Source organism: Zophobas morio, unplaced genomic scaffold (assembly GCF_036711695.1).
Source record: "Zophobas morio isolate AGI-343-1 ecotype UQ-CSIRO unplaced genomic scaffold, CSIRO_AGI_Zmor_V1 ptg000002l, whole genome shotgun sequence".
NCBI lineage: Eukaryota > Metazoa > Arthropoda > Insecta > Coleoptera > Tenebrionidae > Zophobas > Zophobas morio.
In genome coordinates this window covers 1,909,654-1,931,623 of record NW_026972107.1, presented here as the reverse complement: position 1 = coordinate 1,931,623, position 21,970 = coordinate 1,909,654, and positions in this window count along the sequence as shown.

Sequence of the window (21,970 nt, the reverse complement as noted above, 5' to 3'; positions counted from 1 at the left end):
AGATTATTTCGACAGAACTTTTTTTGATTTGCAATTTTTCAATTTTTATTTTTTTTTTGTTTTTGCATTTTAAAATTTTTCAGTTTGTCGATTTTCCAATTTTTGGATGTTTCAGTTTTCAGATTTTGCAATTTCTCGAGTTTTCATTTTTTAATTTCTCACTTTTTGGATTTTTCAATTTTTCGATTTGCAATTTTTCAATTTTTAATTTTTTTGTTAGTGCTTACTGATAAGACAGATTTTGGGAAATCACATACCCTCTAAGAAGATAGAGGGCGGGTGGGTGGGCCTAGTACATACTAAGATAAAACTAATTTTGACAAATTGACCCTCAAACAAAAAAGGGGGTTGGTGGGCGAGGCTAGTACTTGCCAAGATAAGATTGAATAATATGAAGAGTAATCATTGGAATGAAGATTGTGATATGGAAAATTGAAAATTGAAGAAAAAGGAAAAACGAAAAAATCTAACATCTAAAAATTGATCGAATGTAAATAAATCCAGATTTTTCAAAAAATTATAAGATTTGATTTTGCGAATTTTATTTTTAATTTCAACCGGTTTTCCACAATCAGCAATTGAAATATCGCAATTTTTAAAAATTCCAAAAAATTTGCATTTCACTCCGAATATTTCGAAAATATTGCCCCCTGACCCTAAACACCCTATATTTTTGGAATCGGGACGGCAAGATCTATAACCTTGAATATGAAAAAAAAAGAAACAATTGGTCGAAAATTGTTTCGACAGAACTTCCCTTGCACCTAAAGTACAATGAAACATATCCAGCATTTTCGCATTAAGTTTTTTCGTAACACAATTTTGTGATGACGTATGACGTCTCAGTTTTTCGTTTCTCAATTTTTCGATTTGCAATTTTTCAATTTTTATTTTTTTTGCGAGTACTTGCCTGATAAAACTGATTTTGGCAAATCACACACCCTCTAAGAAGAGAGAAGGTGGGTGGGCGGGCCTAATATATGCTAAGATAAGACTAATTTTGGCAAATCACAGAAAATAGAGGGTGGGTTGGTGGGGCTAGTACTTTCCAAAATAAAATTGAATAACATTAAGAGTAGTCACTGGAATGAAAAGCGGGTAGGTGTACGGGACTACTGCTTAATTATAAGACTTTTTAGAAAAACCTAAACTCAACTCCGCCCACTTCATGTCTCCATTTCACTGACTTATTTTATTTACTGTAAAATGTGAATTGAAATCTATTTTAATACGCGGTAGAATCTAAGATTACTTTTATTGGCTCTGAAGAAAGAATATCAGGAGTTTTCAATTTCTAATTATTCAATTTTAAAATTATAAAATCGAAGAAATATGTATTGAAAAAATAAAGGAATTGTAAAAAGGAAAAACAGTGATTTTAAATCGAGAAAATGAAAATAAAAACAATCGAGAATATGAAAAACAAAAATTGAGAACTTGAAAAATTGAGGAAACGAAAAATTAAAAACGAGAGACTGAAATATCGAAAAATTGAAAAACTGAAAATGAAAGAAAGCGAAAAAACGAAAAATTGTGATATGGAAAATTTAAAATTGAAGACAAAGGAAAAACGAAAAATTCTAATTTATCTAAAAATTGATCGAATGTAAATAAATCCAGATTTTTCAAAAAATTATAAGATTTGATTTTGCGAATTTTATTTTTAACTCCAACCGGTTTTCCAGAATCAGCAATTGAAATATCGCAATTTTTGAAAATTCCAAAAAATTTGCATTTCATTGCGAATATTTCGAAAATATTGCCCCGTGACCCTAAACACCCTATATTTTTGAAATCAAGATCTATAACCTACCTTGAATATGAAAAAAAAAGAAACAATTGGTCGAAAATTGTTCGACAGAACTTCCCTTGCACCTACAGTAGTTACAATGAAACATATCCAGCATTTTCGAATTAAGTTTTTTCTTAACACAATTTTGTGATGACGTATGACGTCATCAACATTTTTGCAAGGACACGTATATCAACTTGGATTGGTGCAGCGGAATACTAAAAATAACAGTAACATTTTAAAACGTCATCATTTTTTGGGGGAGAATAAACTGACATATTTTGATTACAATTACAATACAAACATGCTCACAATAAAAAACGTGTGCAAGATTTCAAAGTATTCACTTTTGCAATCTTGATTTATTCAATAAAATAACTTAACTTTTTGGATTTTTCGATTTTTCGTTTCTCAATTTTTCGATTTGCAATTTTTCAATTTTTAATTTTTTTGCGAGTACTTGCCTGATAAAACTGATTTTGGCAAATCATATACCCTCTAAGAAGATAGAGGGTGGGTGGGCGGGCCTAATACATGCTAAGATAAGACTAATTTTGGCAAATCACAGAAAATAGAGGGTGGGTGGGTGGGGCTAGTACTTTCCAAAATAAAATTGAATAACATTAAGAGTAGTCACTGGAATGAAAAGGGGGTATGTGGACGGGACTACTGCTTACTTATAAGACTTTTTAGAAAAATCTAAACTCAATTCCGCCCACCTCTTGTGTCAATTTCCCTGACTTATTTTATTTACTGTAAAATATCAATTAAATTCTATTTTAACAAGCGGTAGAATGTAAGATTTAAAACAAAGTAAAAATGCCCCCCTCCCACCCACCTTTATTCCATTTTCATCATATTGGCTCTGAAGAAATAATTTCACCAGTTTTCAATTTTTCAATTTTGAAATTATAAAATCTAAAGAAATATTGAAAAAATAAAGGAATTGTAAAAAGGAAACATTTTCAACTGTTCGAATCAAAAAATTGAAAAATTGCAAAATTGTAAAATTGGAAAATCAAAAATGACAAAAGAAAAAGTATAAAATGAAAACTTGAAAAATCTAAAAACTGGAAATCGATAAGTTGAAAAATTGAACAAACAAGCAATTGAAAAATCGAAAAATCCAAGATCGGAAAAACGAAATATTGAAAATTAAACAAATCGGAAAGTCGGATAATTGGGAAATCCAAAAGGTGCAAAATTGAAAAATAAAAATTGGAAAATCGATGAACTGAAGAATTAAAGACTGAAGATTTGAAGGATTGAACACACGAAAAATTGTAATATAAATAAAATTGAAGAAATGAAATTCAAAAACCGGAGTAGTTATATAGTGGGGGTTCTAGACCAGGTCAAATGAGGTCAAACTGGTCCAGCTCCCCCATTACTTTTCATCGAGCGGTCATTGACCTTTCATTTGTTGTTGACCTTGTCGTTGCACGTGGCTGACCTTGCCAGCTGGTCCAGCTCCCCCATTACTTTTCATCGGGCGATCGTTGACCTAGTCGTTGCTCGACCTTGGTCGTTTATTGCCCTCGTTCATCTCGAGATCTATCCCCTCTTTTCGTTTAGGTCGGGGAGGGATCTCGGACGCAATCTCGCATCCCCACTTCCGTTTTATACTTGTATAAAAGTCGATGGATTCGTCTGTAGGAATTACGTTTATTGCCCTTGGTCATCTCGAGATCTATCCCCTCTTTTTTTTTTTTTTAGGTCGGGTCGCTGCACGGGGCTGGCCTTGGCTGACTTGCCTTAGGACTTCACGTGCCTGACCTGTACGTTTTGGCAATGCCTTTTACTCGATCGACCTGACCCGTTTTTCCATAGTCAGGTTGGCCGAGCGGTCTAAGGCGTCAGATTTAAGCTCTGATTCTCGAAAGGGAGCGTGGGTTCGAATCCCACACCTGACAGTTTTTTTTTTTCGTTCGTTATTTTGACGTTTTGTGTTGCGATTAAATAAAACACAGTTTAATATAGTATTATTTATTGAGGAAACCTTGAATACAACCAATTGTAAATACATTTAGCATTGTTTAAAGAACAGTAACATTTTTTATTATTAGCAATATGTTTATCACATGCTGGGATTTCTTTAGATAATTTCACAGAGTCTTCAATTGTTTCGAGGTTCACAATTTTGGGGCAGTCTTTTCCTAGCGTTTCCCTAAGGTAATTTTCTTTACATTTTCCTTTTACATATAAGATCTCCACTGCATATTCCTTGATGTATTTGAACAAAATTTCTTTTACAGATATCTGCTCCTTGAAGCCGTCATTAAATCTCAACATGTGATGATAACGTTCTAGATATCTAGCTTGTTTCTTCGTTCTTTCATCGATTTCTTTGAGTTGTTTTGTAGATTTGAATGTTTCGTGTATTGTGTTAATTCCATCGTAAATCGCAAGTTCTTTTACAATGAATTCAGGTAGACAAAAACCTTGTACGTCGACTACAACCAACTTCATCGTATCAATTATGTCAACTGACTGAGAGAAAAGCGACTATGTAATTTTTTTTTTATCAATCCAACTGTTGTGGGTGTTATTAAATCCTAACCATTTAACATAAAGTTGATTACCTTTCTTTTTTAAAACTTTTTCAACGAGATATACACCTGGATGCTTAACTTTCAATAGTTCCATTTCATAGAAACCACCTAAAATGTTTTCACCCTTTTCATCTTTCAAAAAATATGTGGTGGGATTAGTGAGATTAATTTTTCTTATTATGAAAATCTCATTTGACCAATTGGGTGTGTATCCCTTATCGATTATTCCGCGATACTTACTTATTCTTACGTTATCACCAACTTTAAATTTTGATTTATTGCTAACTATTTTAATCTGAGTATAAGCAGCTTTTAGAATAGCGTTTTCATTACTTTTGTTAACTTGTGACGGTTTCATTTTTATAGTACGATGATAAGAATTATTATATCGATGTACCACATTTGCCAATAAATCTAACCATTTATAATTTCCTTGCAAACTAAATTCTTTCCACATTAAATTTTTTAATGTGCGATTTACTCTTTCGACGATTGAGGCTTTTTTTAAACTGTAGACATTGTAATGATTAATTTTGTATTTTTTCATAAGATTTTGAAACTTTACGTTGTAGAATTCTTTTCCTTGATCTGTTTGTAAATTTTTGGGTAACCGTACGATTTTGGATAAAATTGTTTCCATTGCAGTGGCGATTTGTTGAGCATCTTTTGACTTTACAGGGACAGCCCACACGTATTTTGAGAAACAGTCAATAACAACAAGTATATATTTGTATCCTCTGTTTATCTTAGCATACGGTATCATTTCCACTAGATCTGCTTGTAATGTTTCATTAATACCTTTTATTATAACCTTGCGTCGTTTAAAATTAATTCTTACAGGTTTGTGCAATTCTGCAACAATATCTCTTTTAATGGGAGTTGGCTCATACACCTTCTTGCGTTTCATTTTTATCAGTCTTATGTATATAATGTGCTTTCTCGGCACTAACTAACGATTCTTCAAAATTAACAGGACATTTTATTATCATTTCTGCGAACAAATTTGGTACATTTTCTGTTTTATTTACAGCATATTTGAACGATATTCGATCACCGTTACGTAGTACAAATCCTTTCAATTCTTCTTTACTAAAAAATTTGTTATTTACATAAACATTTATTTCATTAATGGTAATATTCAATTTTGTAAGGGTTCCAATTTCTAAAGGAAACGTATAGTGCGTTTCTTTAGAATTTAATACATACGTGTTTTCCACGGTTTTATCGGATTCGAAGCGAAATATCAGATTATAGAACATATAGTTTGAAATAGTAATCATATCATTGTCGATAGAACCTGAAAGTTTAGCATGTTTTAACAAATGACGCCCGAATTTATCCAGAGTCATATTAAGCAATAATTTTAGCTTCGCGTAGTTCTTCTATTATAGAAACGATTTCGTTTTGATGACCCGAATGGCCTGCTGTCTGGGAAGCGACTAACAACTTCAGTCTTTCAACTAATTCATTTGGATCTTCCCAATACACATAATCAACTTTATTTGTGTTTACTTCTTTAAATAGTACTTGACCACCTTTCTTCGGTTTTTTATACTTCGTGAGAGTTGAGAATAATGGTCCTATAATATTTTTGTATTTCATCGAACTTGTACCCAATATTCGATCATTTTCATCGAAATTTCTTCGATATGCATTGGTTTTTTCTAAAATTTTTTTGTAAATTTCCTTGTCTTCCGTAGTAAAATGAACAGGCTTCTTTTTAAAAATAAGTTCATAAATTCCAGGAGTCCCTTTAAAGATTTCATTGTCTATTTTTATATCTGGACCTATAAATTGTACCTCCTTCGAACCAATATAAAATTTCTCTGAGAAAGTGTCATGTCTTACGCCTGTTCTGTGATCAAATTTACTTTCTGCATCGTGATGCATTTCGTCAATATATTTTCTGGGTAATTCATCAAAATCATTTAAATATTCGTTGTAAACGTCTGTATCAACGATGTTTTTAATATAATTTTTACTTAACTGAACAGATTTTTCAAGAACCTCATTGAAGTTATAATTATCATTGTCTTCCTCGGGAATGTATTGGAACACATTGTCCTGTGCATCTGTTTTATTTATTGATTCTTCGAAATCTTCCTGTGATAAAACATCATATTTTGAACTAATCGGACTCATTCGATCTTCTTTTTCATTTTTGATGGCATCGATTCTTTTCACAAGGTTAGCAACTTTTGTAGCAATTCTTTTTTGTCTTGGCGTGAAAATTTCTGCTTGCTTTGGTGTAGTAACAATAGTTTTTTTCTCACGAACAGGAGACAGAATTGTATTTTCTAACTTTCGCTTTGTAGGTGTACTGTGCTCAATGTTCGACACATTTTTTGTTTTCACATCTTGATTACTTTTTATTGGATTTTCACTCCGTCTCTCAATTAATGTTTCCAAATGTTTAGTGAGGGGTTCATACTTTTTCTCTTCATTTCGTTGAGTTGCTTTAATTAGTTCTAATTTTCTTTGTAAATCTTTTCTTTTCTTAATCAGTTTCCTTTTTAAATCAACCACATCTGATATTTTTGAATCCATGTCTCCTAAGGCTTCCGAAAATACAAATAAACTGAATCTATTTATTTGAATGATAGGCTTATATACCTATGCAAAATTTCACAAACATTCTATAAAAATACTTTATTCAATAGTACAGATGCACATGTTTTGTTTTGCAATGATCTCTTATATGATCTTTATAGTAGCAGTATATACATGGTAAGTTAGGAGTATCTGTTTCACCTCCACATTTTGGACATTTATATTTTACAGGAACTGGCATGTTGAATGTTCAACATACTTCTATAGACTGAAATTATGAAAATGGATCAATAAAATTATCAAATCCTTTTCTAAACCGACCACTACGAATTTCGTTCTCTTTATCGACTACTAAAAAATCATAACTGTTTTGCCAGCAAAATGAACACATTTCTTTAAATTTATCAAATGAGATATCAGTGCCGATATGATCATCATAGATATGGCGCAAGTTTAAATTATCTTGCTTAAATAAAATGATAAAATTTGCGTTGTCTCTTATTAAATGCTTAGGAATACATGTGTAGGTTTGACATAAATAAAAACAATCTATATTTCTGTGTCGTCCCATGCTAAAATATTCTTTCATTAAATTTTGCTTGTCACATGCCACATCGTCAAAAATAAAGACAGAATTAGTTTTAGCTTTGTGCGGTGGTGGTATGTTGTTATTGTCGAAATTGCTGAAACTATAAAAATTTATACCTTTAATAGGTTTTAGAAGATTTTCCAAATATTGATATTTTGGTTGGAAAAGAGATTTAGAATACACATAGACATTTTCAAATCTTAAACCATTTGGATGTTCGATTAAACCTATCATAACATTAGTCTTTCCGCAGTTAGACGGTCCGACAATAATACATCTTACTGTAGATGGTAAAAGATCCCCATGTCTTTTATTCCCACTATTAATTTTGATATCGTTATTATTTATCGGCAATTTGAGGTTTTGAGGTGTCAAACGCATTTCGACATCTGATTAAGAAACTGACATGTGGGGGGGTATAAATACTAAATTTTTCTACGTTTCCGTTAGTAGTTTAGCTGATCCGAAAGTTTGAGTATAAATGAAGATTACGAAGCGAAAAAGGAACAGTCGTCGGATTGAGACCTACAGAAAGAGATATTGTGGACGTGGGATCGTAAATTCGGTTATTAATAAATTACCGTTTGAACTTCATATTCCCGGTTATAACTTTTGTGGACCAGGAACTAAATTAGAAAAACGATTAGCAAGAGGAGATAAAGGCCGGAATCAATTAGATGAAGCTTGCAAATTTCACGATATAGCTTATGGTGAACATAAAGATTTGGAAAATCGACATAAGGCCGATAAAGTTCTGTTAGATAAAGCGAAACTTAGACTACGTTCTTCGGACGCTTCTTTGGGCGAAAAAGCTGCTGCTTTAGGTGTTGCGGCTGCGATGAAAGCTAAAATAAAACTCGGTATGGGTTGTCGAGTCAAAAGACAAACTAGCAAACGTGGAAAAGTCTTGAATTTTAATGATTTAAGAAATTCCGCCAGACTTGCTTTAAAAAATAAGAAATTTAAGAATATGAACGATGCTGTAAAAGTGGCCATGAGAGCAGTAAAATCATCAAAAGGAAAAAAGAGAGTGAGACCTGTTCGTCACAGACGTATAATACCCATACCGAAAAGTGGTGGATTTTTACCTCTACTACCAATATTTGCCGCTTTAGGCGCTCTGGGATCTCTAGGTGGTGGCGCAGCAGCCATTGCAAAAGCTGTTAACGATGCTAAATCAGCTAAAGAACAGTTGAAAGAAAATCAACGACACAATCAGAAAATGGAGTCGATAGCTGTAGGAAAGTCAGGAAGTGGATTATATTTGAAACCATATAAAAGAGGATATGGTCTTTTTTTAGCTCCATCAAAATTTCAAAAGAACTCCCGATAAATATTCCAAAACATGCTCTCACCAACATCGACATTTACAAATATGTAAAGCGTTTGAAAATTCCCCGCTTCAGAGGAGTTTTTATGAAAAATTCACTTCCAAATAAAGTACGCCTTAATGAGTGTGGTATATTAAATTTAGACAATAAGGAAGGTCCTGGAACACATTGGACAGCTTATAAAAAAACTCGAAACGAAGTTATATACTTTGATAGTTATGGAGATTTGAGACCACCTCTTGAACTGATCAAATATTTACAAAGCAACGGTTTCTGTAATATAGTATATAATTATGAATCTTTACAGACTTTTAATAGTATTAATTGTGGACATTTGTGTTTAAGATTCCTATATAACTGCTACAAATAAAATTGTTTGAAATTCGAGCGTTTTAGTTGAACTGTTAGTGTCGTCGAAGTAAGTTGCACGATGTCCAACGTATTCTCATTGGATGGAAACAGTTCTGTACTTTCGAGCAGATACTATCCACCAATTATCTTGGAAGATTATAACTATGCTTTAGGATTAGAAAGTTTGGTTACTTGGAATTCTTTTCCAAATATCGATAGCAATAACAACAAATTTTATTTTTTTACACCAGACAAAAAAGAGCATTACATAGAAATTCCCGAGGGTTCTTACGAGATAGAAGACATTGAGTCGTATTTAAATAAAGAAATCAAAAACTATATGGAACATTATTTTCAATACGAAATTGACAAACACGGAAATAGAATAAAGAAATTTAAAATGTTAACACCAAGCTTAATAATTAGAGGAAATAATAATACTTTAAAATCGGAAGTTAAATGTACTCTTGATATAAATTTTTCAAGAAAGGATTCGTTAGGGAATTTATTGGGATTTAAGGATACCATTCTGAAAGCGCATAAAACTCATATATCAGATTTTCCAGCAAAAATTTTAAAGGTAAATGCTCTTTGCGTTTATTGCAATATAGTAACTGGTTCATACAAGAACGGAAGTCCCGTTCACGTTATCCATCAATTTTTTCCAACAGTACCACCCGGTTACAAAATAGTGGAACGACCATTAAATGTGATATATCTACCAATTAATACGAAACAAATAGATGAAATAATCGTTAAAATAACAGATCAAGAAGGTAATATTGTTAGTTTCAGAGGTGAAGAGGTAGGTGTACGGTTGCATCTTAAGAAGGTCACGTGATGGGTATTATATTTAATGAAAATCTAAAAAACCGAAATTCGGTATATATAAGTAGGGCAATGAAAAAGAGATCAGTCAGTCCTTTGAGAAGGGTCAAACGTTTAACTTTAGGCAATCGTAAATTTCTTGAATCTCTAGGATTAACGGTCTTGAAATAATATTTTTATTGAATATATAAATCAGCAATGAATTTTGAAATATTAAACGTAAGCGAAAAAGCTGCCTATGATCATTCAATTTATTATGGAGAAAGACATACACACCTACCTTATTCTAACAGTTCATTTAACTACGATGATGAAATAAGAATTCCTATTGAACATCAAGATTTATACACTTTTCCACATTTGAGTACATTGCATATAGAGGGTAAGGTTATTGTGAAGAATGAAATCGACGAAATTGTACAGAAACCAGAAATCAAATTTGTAAATAATGGCGTTCTTCTGATGTTTAATCAAATAAGATATGAAATTGCTGGAGTCGTTGTGGATAGTATTAGAAATCCTGGGTTAGCGTCTACCATGAAAGGATATGTAACGTATAACAGTAATGAAAGCGTAGCTCTAGAGAATGCTGGATGGTTTCCCAAAAAAGATTCGAATATAATTAAGGAAAATGGAACTTTTGAAGTTTCGATTCCATTAAAAATGATTTTTGGTTTTTGTGAAGATTTTAAAAAGACCATTTTGAATGTAAGACAGGAGCTTGTTTTGGTTCGTTCTAATACCGATGTGAATGCTTTAATTTCCTCAAATGATAAATACAAAATTAAAGTAGAACTTAGTAAAATATGCTGGAAAATGCATCACTTGTCCGTGTCCGATGCCGAAAGGATCGCATTAATCGATATTGTAAGAAGCAACAGGGAATTGGATATTATGTTTAGAAGTAAAGAATTACATGAATTTGCTCCACCAGTACAATCGATAACAAATACTTGGACTATTAAAACTTCCTTAGAAAAACCTCAGTACATACTTTTTGCATTACAGCAAGGAAGAAAAAACCAATTGAAGAAAAACTACAGTCAGTTTGATCATTGTAATCTGAGAGATGTAAAATTGTACCTTAATGATACCATGTATCCCTACGACAACCTGAATGTTGATTTCACAAATAATCGGTATGCAATTCTCTATGATATGTTTAAAGAATTCCAGACATCGTTCTTATCCAAACAAACCAGCGAACCATTATTCGATAAGGATGAATTTAAAGAAAAGACGCCTATAATAGTAATCGACTGTTCTAAACAAACGGAAGCTTTGAAGAGAGGCCCCGTTACAATCACTTTGTGGTTTGAGACGATCTCTGGTATTCCTGCAGACACTACAGCCTACTGTCTTATTCTTCACGACCGAATGGTAAAATACATCCCTGCACAAGATGTCGTCAGAGTGTTGTAAATAATTTAACCTGTTATTGTATTATTATTATGTTTGGGGGTAAATAAAACTACATATAACATATTTCTGTGTGTTTTATTCATGGCTACCAGAAATTACATGTAAAGTTTTCTTATAATCATCTAACTTAATCGAGGGCCATTTTGTTGAATCCGGTCCCTCAGTCCATCCTAATGGTATTTCAGGATTGGCTTCTCCTTTGACAATGTTCTTTTTGATCCAGTTGAAAATTCTTCGATGCTCCTGATTTTGAGAAGGTTGAAATGCGAAAGAATCGTAATTTATTATTTCTAAAGACTCATAGAAAGTACTGAGCGCTTTATGGTTTGCCAAATACGCAGCCCGACACATAAATTCATCCACGCACTGGTCGATCCTTCGGTAATTTTTCCGGATATTCTCAACAGGATAAAATATATCTCCAAGATTCTGCCAGCGATTATCACTCAATAATTTATAAATAAAGCATTTATACGTTAGAGTATTGTCCAAATAGTTGGTGGTCATCAAAAACTCCAATGCAGCATAATTTAAATTTTCAATTTGGTCTCTTTCGCACACATGTAGAAATGCATCAATGTAACCATCGACACATTGTTTTCTTTGTAGCAGAATACAAATATCAAGTGTATAAAAGTCACTTTCACTTTCGGCAATCCATTTAAACACTTCGTCCGGTACAATAAAATCTTTTTTATCGATGAGATGAAGGAATAAATTTAATTTCGTTCGATCACTCGCAGCGGCTTTAAGATATGTTTTGTACACATTTTCGGATGCACAAAATGCTTGTAAATCAACAAATTGTCTCAAGTCAGACATTGTTGTAATCATAAAATAACCAACATCGAATAAATCATCTGTGAAATTTAATTGCTTATATATGGTAATCCCCACTTTTTTTAGCTTACGTGCGAAATATGATATCCCCAAGGTTTCGTATCCGTTGCAAATCTTGTGACAATCCTTTTATCATCATTTGGGCTGAGAACTACTTTTTCTTGTTTTACTGTGTAAACAGTATGATGTTTGGACTTGATGAGTCTTTGTGATTTTTCGTAACTTCGATTATTAAATAAACATTCTTTGTAATTTTCAAACGTTATTGTTTTAAGTGATGCTTTTGTACTACCTTTGGATTTTTTAACTAATTTTTTATTGAAATCGTCACTTGCAATTCTATATGCGTACATTTTAGATCTGAGACCCACAAATTCTAGCATAATCTTACCGTTATTTTCATCTTTCATTAAACCTGGTACTTTCTTATTTTTCAGTTCTATATCATAAATATTATATAAATCATAGTCAGAAGTATCAAATCGATGTGAGTCTTTCTTAATATATTTGTATATATCGTCTACGTGAAATTCATAAATTAGGCTGTCAGTGTCGGTATAAAGTAACTTAGCATTATTTTTAAATGTTTTTTTAATATAGTCATAATGAAATTCATAGAGAAAAGTTTTAGAAATATCTAAAATGCAAAAACCAACATAAATTGGTTTATTCAAAAATACTTCTAATTTACTCATTTCGATTATTGCTGAATCATCGTCAAATACAACAGAACTGTGAAAATTTGGTTTAGATATAAGAGAACGAACTCCCCATCTTCCCTCCCATTTACTAACCAATCGAATATCGCGATGTTTTCTTACATTTTCCATGCATTTACCATAAATAGCATTAATCATTAATTTAAAAAAATCTTTTTCAAAATCGTTCTTTGCTTGCTGCCTAAGTTTTGTATTTAAATCTATATATTCCTTTAACCACGCAGATTGTTTGAATTTCATAACACGATGTACACATTTTATTTTCATACCAAATTTTGTATACATTTTTAAATTCCGATAATGAATAATATAATTTTTCTTGGGATATAAAGTCAACAATAACTTCTTAAGTTTAGATCTTGAAATGGGCGGTATCATATGCTCTGGAGCTAATGGTAAATCACTATGAATTTCATGTAAATCTATTGGATAATCTAAATCGCATTCAATAATATAACCGATTGCTGAATTTTCTGGGGTATCTAAGAGATCAGCTATATTGAAATTTTCTACAAACTCAAATTCTCCATACGGTAAGTATTGAGACATTGCCGCTCCGTAAAGGTTGTTAACATCAAAATACATTAAATAGGTACTATCTTTCGAAGGATCATATTCTTCTTTTGGCATGTATTTGTTATTGGCTTTACCATATCTATTGGAACACTGCGAAACTCCACCTCTAATACCTCTTTCTACAAATAGAACTTTATCTATATCCGTTAAAAGTTCTAGTTTAATTTCTGTTGTTTTTAACATAGCATCAAATGTTAGGCCCGGAGCAGTATAATAATGCAACGGATCAAGTTGATAAGTATTTAAACAAGTAGTTCGAAAAGCTTCAAATACATCGGCTAGAAGAAGCACATCAGTTTTTAAATATAAATCAGAATATTCTCCTAATGTATGAATATTAAAAGTATTCCATACATTGGTAGCATGGGAATAATCTTCATATTTAATATTTTCATCGTATAAGCGACTATAGAAATCCTCCTTTTCGGGCAATTTTGTTTCAAGTAGTTTCTCCCAGGAGTTTATGTAATCGTAAGGAAAAACTCCCTTTCTGTTTAACAAATCAAATTCTTCCATATTATTACAATTTGCCAACGTAATAATTTTCTGAGAATTATCTAAATTGGAGGAAAGTTTGTCTAAACTATGTGGCATAAATCTGAAAGAATCAATAAACCGTAAACTAACTTTCGTGTCTTCGACAAATTTAGTAAACGAGATATATCTTTCTTTGTTAATGGGAAGTAACTTAATATCACCTTTTATTGAATTTGAAAGTTCTTTAATAAAAAAATGGGCATCATATCCGCTCATATTATGAAAGACCACGGGTATAACACAAATATCTTTATAATTTAAATTACAACTTTGATGGGCAGCGCCTCTATACATTCCAGTTAAATGACTATGATCGCGTACTTTTATGTTCTTTTCCGAAAATCCTTTTTTACATATATGACATATTTGGGAGGATTCAAACTGCTCACGTTCTTCCGTAGTTAATGTTTCCATAGAAATAACGTTCTGAAATTTATCGTTGCAAAAATGAGCCATTCGATGTAACTCCTGAACGAACCATTGAATGCAATTTTTACCTCGATACAAACGAAATTTAGAAAATGAATTATCATATGAGCAGTGAAAATAGTAAGCAATGCTGTGCGCAATATGTTTTTGATAAGTTTCGGTCTTATTCGTGGTGGACATATGCTGTTTGGTACAATCAAGAAGAATACTCTCGAGATCTGCATAAATAGTAAAAGGTACTTTTTCTTGATGTCTATAATTTTGAAAATACAAGTAATTTTCGTTTTCTGTTGGCAGTCTTATGGAATATTTATTAATACTCTGGCATGAAGTTTTATGTTTTTGGAGCAATTCCTCTGTGGTGAAATGGTTTAAGCATCTTTCGCATATATGAAATTTACATTTATGGAGGGAAAGTTGCGTAGCTAAAAGAGCTGACAAATTTTTGATCCATACGAAATGATAGAGCAATTGTTGATCTTCAAAGTTATCATTACTGTTATTAGTATTTTGTATTTGTCTTTCAGCGGGTAGCATAAGCAAATTAATTGCTTTATAAGAATTTGAGAATCTAGTGCTTAAACGACAAGGTAAAATTTTTTTCTTCTCGATGCAGTATAAATTAATGGCAAGATTGTTGAGTTCCTCAAATTTTTGAATGTCTTTAATTGTGATTGGAAAGTCTAAATTATCATATTTCAACACATTTTTGAAATGAGGATACGATGATTTTCGGTCTGAATGTTTATCGGTAGGAAATAAAGCCGAAACTATGGCCCAAAGAAAACAATATTCATCATTATTTTGTACATTAATTATTGCATGTTTTTTTTTTATAAAATCTGGTGTGGATACAAAAGTTGAATAGCCGAATTTAATTGGGTCGTATTTATTTATGTTAATTTTCAATCCTAAAATTTCATACAACGCCCAACCGGAATCCTTTTCTGCAAATTCCTCTAATTTTTTCATGATTTTATCAATGACGTTTTCTTCGTACCATTCCTTTAAATTTGTGTATTGATCAATGTGCTGATTTTTTGTTGAAAATGTTTTAATGTCTGTTTCACCAGAGTGCGGTTGAATAAAATTTGCGGAAAAAATTACATTTACCTTAAGCATTGAGTTTTTCCGTTCTTTTTTAATTCTAAACATAAAGCATTTAAAAGATTGTTGAAAAAACTGAAGAGGATCTTTAATGTGGTGGTTACTTATAAATCCTGTACGAATTCGTTGTTGAAAACAGGATTCGACATCCTGCCATGTTACATTAGTCACCGGTTTAAATTTGACTGTTTTAATATAGCCTTCACCAGTTTTTATAGATAATTGTTTTTTCTTATTTAAAAGCTTTAGGCGATAAAATTTCAAATACGCCAAACTTGTTTCTAAGGAATTTGCGTTTTCCAACATATTTTCTCGATGGATTTTACATTTGAGTGCTTTTCTAATTATTCTAATACTGGTATTGATATAAACTAAAAAATGTTTAGTTTCTTCGATTGTTTTGATTTTACTTATGTATTCATGAATTAGCTTAAGAGAGTTTTTACATATAGCCGTCACTGATTCTTGTGATTTCATTTTTTGTCGTGAAACTTGCTCACCACAGCAGAAAAAAAGAAACACTACTATTTCCCGTTGACTAGTTTCTTGTTTATATGAGAATTAATTTGCAAGTTACAACTTGCAAGTCGTAGTTGAAAACGTGGTCGTAAAAAATAAATTCAAGTCAGCGAAAAATGAAACATGAGGAAAGCAACTGAAGGAGGGAAAAAAGTAGGGGTGGGGATTAATATAGTGTATAAATTAAAGATCACACAAAAGAACAGATTAATAAGTGTTCTGCAAGTACATATCATAAAAATTAATTAACGACAGAAATGGGTAAGCTTATATATATATATTTTTTTTGTAGTATTTAATTTTTTTTTTGTATAGAGAAATTTGTTATCTGCCCCTATGATGTCAGCCACAGGCTTTTAGAGAATAGGCTGAGAAAGCATATTTTCAAATGCCACCGGGATGCCTGGGAAAGGGAGCGAAAACTCTGGGAGAATGCACTTCCAAGACCATCTACACCACCCCCACCACCATCAAAGTGGTTCAGCCAACCACCACCAACACCACCGCAAGTGGAAAACTGGGACAACGAATTCTCAGGGACCTATGTCCCAAAGTTAGATAGATCCCTGTTTTTAGATAGAACAGCCTTAAACGCCTACCATGCGACATTTAACAAATATATAAGAAAACAATAATTTGTTATTTCTATCGCTATCACCCCACCACCATCATTTACCACACCATCATTTACCACCTCTAAAAACTTCTTCCCTACAAATATCAACGACCACAACTAAGTATTTGTGTCTGTGTACAAGAAGATAAGTCTAAGATGTGTCTGCCTAGCAATGTGTTAATACTATTAAGTGTGCTAGTTGAAAACAACTTGAATATTTACACCACTTCAAATATAAGTCTGCTGTATATTTAGACGTACGAAAAAGAATTTTGGGAAAAAATGACTCCGATCAATCTAATCGAAACCAGTTATCACCTCTTCTATGCGAAAAATATAACAATGCAGAATCATTTGACGTACAAGATAAAAACGGAAGAAGAAAATCACCAATTTTCCAATTGGTTAATAATAGAAAATACTAAGAACAGTCGCAGTTCAAAGGAGGTCATTGATTTTTGTTTAAGAAACGATCGTGTATGGTTTGCTTCATTTTTTGTCATATTCACGATAATGACTGTAATAGTGGGATGTTGGGACCTGGCTGCTCGTTAATGGTGGTGGTGATGGTTGTTGCTATATATATAGAATTCCGCAACAACAAACTATTCATTTCATCCAAACAATGTTCGGCTTAAACTGCACACTTGTTCTATCAACCATTCTAATTCAGAAAGATTTTTATTTATTGACTGATAGCAATGTTACTGATGTCTATCTACAAACTATTGATAGTAGTAAAGAATGTACTGTTAGAAAAATGTTAGAAATTAAAAATGGGCATGAACAACTACGTATGTTTTATTCAAAATATGTATCTTCCTCGAACCAACTGCAATATCGGCTAGAATTAGTCTTCAAAGACAACACTCGATGCAAGTCTCCGAATTACACCATCTTTAACGATTATAGTGGATACAAGAATTCTACAGGTGCAAATGTTACAGAATATTGTTTGGCAAAACCATGGATATGGATATTTACTTCAGTAGGAGCAATTATTTTTGCAATCGTATTTTGTCTGTTACTTTATTTAGTACTAATTTGTTTCAGTTATTTTAGTAAATACAATACTCAAACAAATGTATGATTCAATAAAACAATTAGTTATTATTAATAGTTTTATTTAATGTCCTTTAACATATTTATTTAACAGCATCAGTACTACGATTTAATACAACAATAAGTTATTTAATATGTTTTAAATTATTTGTCCAGCAGCACGATATGACTCATCACGATCTACCACCACAGCAGTGATTTTTGATGATTGTTTATAGGTTTTTGATTTTCGTTTTTTAATGATGTTTTGTTGTTTTCATATAAAATTCAACAAAAAGCCGTTTTTGGTTAACTTGAAATTTTTTTTTTTAATGTCTTAGTATATTTAGTTGTGATGGTAGTAGTCATATAACAATACATATAAAGAACAACCTATTTCGCTTTTTTTTTTTTTTTTTTTTTTAAGTGTTGCATGTTGGGCTTATTCGAATCCTTTTTCGATGGTCTTTTTTTCGACCTGAAAAAATTTTTACGTAGCGACCTCGAAAAAACTAGAAATGGCTCCTGTATCTAGGTCGATGTGGACAGAATCGATTTTTTTGAGCAGACTTATGCGTTCGTTCCAGAAGAAGGTTTTGATGTATACAACCGATATTCTATCTCTTACCATTTGGACACTAGAAACTTTTGCCCTTTTCTCCCTTATTTTCAACTTTTTTGAAAATTTTTTTTGCTCAACATATGGCTTAATTTTTTTAGCTTTTCCCCGTTCCCCTGAGCCGACATGCTACCTCTTACCGCTTACGAACTATGACGTTTTTTCGTTATTACTACTAAACGGTAGCAAAAAATATTTATTTTGCTAAGTGGACCTATAGACTGTTCACTCAGAAATATTTTGGTACAAAAATATATTTTTTAAGTTTTACCGTTTGGGCGCCACAAACTTTTGCCCTTTTCACAGTCATGTCAAAAGTTAGCGAAAAACCGTCGACGGCTGTCGATATTATTTGTTTTTGTCAATCTTTTTTGCTCTATACACGAACCTCCTATCTCTTACCATTTTCGAGTAACAAAAATTTTTTCTATTTAAACGGTAGATACACCTATGAGTCATAATCATTTTTACACACGATTAGATAGTACTTCATGAATATGCATTTGATTTTGTGGAAAAACAAACTTTTCAAAATTTGGATTTTTTTTTTGAGATTTTTTTTGTTTTAATTTTTCTTTGGATTCTTTGAATTTTTTAAATTTTTTTTTTCACCAAAACTTCTAATTTACTTTCCTACTGCTCAAGGAAAACTTTTTTTCGAATTTTGACAACCTTTTTTGACAAAAATTGTTGCGCCCCAAACTCAAATTTTCACATATTTAATTACATGGACCTATTGATTATTCATCCAAAAATATTTTGACACAAAAAACAAATTTTTAACTAATTCCGTTTGGTCACCACAAACTTTTGCCCTTTTCTCCGAAATGCTAAACTCAAACTAAAAACCGTCGACACAGGTGCATGTGTTTCGTATTTTAGGAACTTTTTTGTTCTTTGGACGAACCTCGTATCTCTTACCGTCTTCGAGTAAAACATTTTTTTTTTATATTTAAACAATTATTGCACCTCCAACCCACATTTATTTTTACACAAATGTGTCATTAGTTTATAGGGATGCATTTTTATTTTTTTAACAAACTTTCTGCCCTTTATCACCCTCAAGCGATAATTCTTTTTTTTTAATATTTCCGAATACGTCCCTGTCTATTGCGACAAAAGCGTCCAGTTCCGTAAGAATTTGCTGAAACAGCATCGCGTTATTTCATTCTGTGTTGTAATAATGACGGGCGGCGTGTTTCGGTTTATGAATTTTACCGTGAAAAGATTTGGGAAAAAGGTGGTTTTGTTGAACTAAATGGTGGCTTCTGTGAAGTGTGCGTGTATTTGAATGTTTTCGAGGGAGAACGGATTATTTTATTGCCTGTTTTCAATGTCGTAAGTAACAATTTTTTTAATTTTTAACAACACACTCGCCTTCTGACATTTGAGATTTTATTCTAATAATCACGGACAAATAAGCTTAAATCGGCAGAAAGTTGCTGATGAACATTTATTTATTAAGAAAATAACAGGAGTTTTGTCGGAGCAAACACGGCTTTTATTCGTTGCTGTTATTCCCAATTAAATAATTTTAGATGAGACTGGGGAAAATAATACACCAAACGAAATAAACAATATTTATTATAATTTCAATTACAGCTTAAGATTATACAAACTAGTTCGTATTTTATACATTTTAAGAAACTAATAAGTTTTAAATTTAAATCTAATTTACGACGCAGTGGTTTAACCGCAATGTGCACAGTTATTTAACTGATTTTCTTTGCTGAATAATTTTCAATTCTGAATCCAATTTTTCGATTGTTTCTCTAAATTTTCGCTTCTTCTCCATCATTTTTTCGATTAAGGGCTTTATTTGCAATTCGAAACGTTCCACATTCATTTGAAATCTTTTAACATCGTATAACCAAGTATTAATTCGGCTTTCTTTATCATTTATTAAGAAAATAACCGGAACTTTGTCGAAACAAACACGTCTGTTATTCATGACAGTTTGCAATCAAATATTTTTTACATGAGACTGGGGAAAATAATACACCGAACGAATTAAATAATATTTATTATAATTTCTATTACAGCTTAAGATTATTCAATTTAGTTCTTATTTCATACATTTTAATTGCTTCTTTTAAATAACTAATTCGTTTTAAATGTAATTCTAATCTACGACGAAGCAGTCTAACTGCACTTGATTTGTTTTCCACATGAACCAATGCCTTCTTCATTCTTCGATAAATTCGATATTGATGGTTCGACCGATCGGACCTCTATTTACCAAGTACAATTTCAAGCCGTTCACGATCTTCTGGTTCAGATCGCTGATCACTGAGTCGGTGAATTTTTCGGTAAATCTCTGTGGAAGTATCGTTCTAGACTCTTCAAGTTGCACAAATATCTTGTCACCGTACTTTGTAGACAGTTTACTAAAATTTTTTGTTAAAAATTTTTTATTTTCTTCTAAAGTTTTCGCACTCACAAAAGCTTGCAAGTGAGACTCTTTATTCAAGGTAGAAATGAAAGATGACATTTCTAAATGTTAAATAATTGAATTCAAAAAACTAATTAATTCTTACACACGAATCCATCGACTTTTATACAAGTATAAAACGGAAGTGGGGATGCGAGATTGCGTCCGAGATCCCTCCCCGACCTAAACGAAAAGAGGGGATAGATCTCGAGATGGACGAGGGCAATAAACGACCAAGGTCGAGCAACGACTAGGTCAATGATCGCCCGATGAAAAGTAATGGGGGAGCTGGACCAGCTGGCAAGGTCAGCCACGTGCACCGACAAGCTCGACAACAAATGAAAGGTCAATGACCGCTCGATGAAAAGTAATGGGGGAGCTGGACCAGTTTGACCTCATTTGACCTGGTCTAGAACCCCCACTATATAACTACTAACCGGCAAAATGTATTTATTGAACTTTTCAGTTTTTCTATTTTTACAATTTTTCGATTTCTCAATATTCCGATTCTAGAATTCTTTGTTTTTCATTTTAAATTTTAATTTTCGATTTTGAATTTTTCATTTTATTTGTTTCTTTAATTTTACAACATGCAACTCTGCAGTTTTCGTTTTAAAATTTTTCAGTTTTTAATTTTCCAAATTTTGGATGTTTCAAATTACAGAATTGGCAATTTTTCCATTTGTAATTCACGAGTTTTCAATTTTTCATGTCTTCAATTTTTTGCTTTGCAATTTTTCGTTTCGGTTTTCTGTTTTTTCATTTGATAGTTCATCATTTTTCTTGTGATATGAAATCGAGAAAGTGAAAATAAAAAAATCGAGAATACGAAAAACAAAAATCAAGAACTTGAAAAATTGAGGAAACGAAAAATTGAATAATCGAAAAATTAAAAACGGGAAACTGTAAGTATCGAAAAATGAAAAACTGTAAAATCGAAAATTTGAAAAGGAAAATGAAAAACCGGAAAATTGTCATATGGAAAATTTAAAATCGAAAAAAGAAAAAACGAAAAATTCTAATATCAAATAATGTAACACTAAAATAACAGTATTGTACTCCCAAAATTGTATGGGAAAATGGAGTGAGCCGTTCCTGATTTAATCAATAAAATAAAGTGA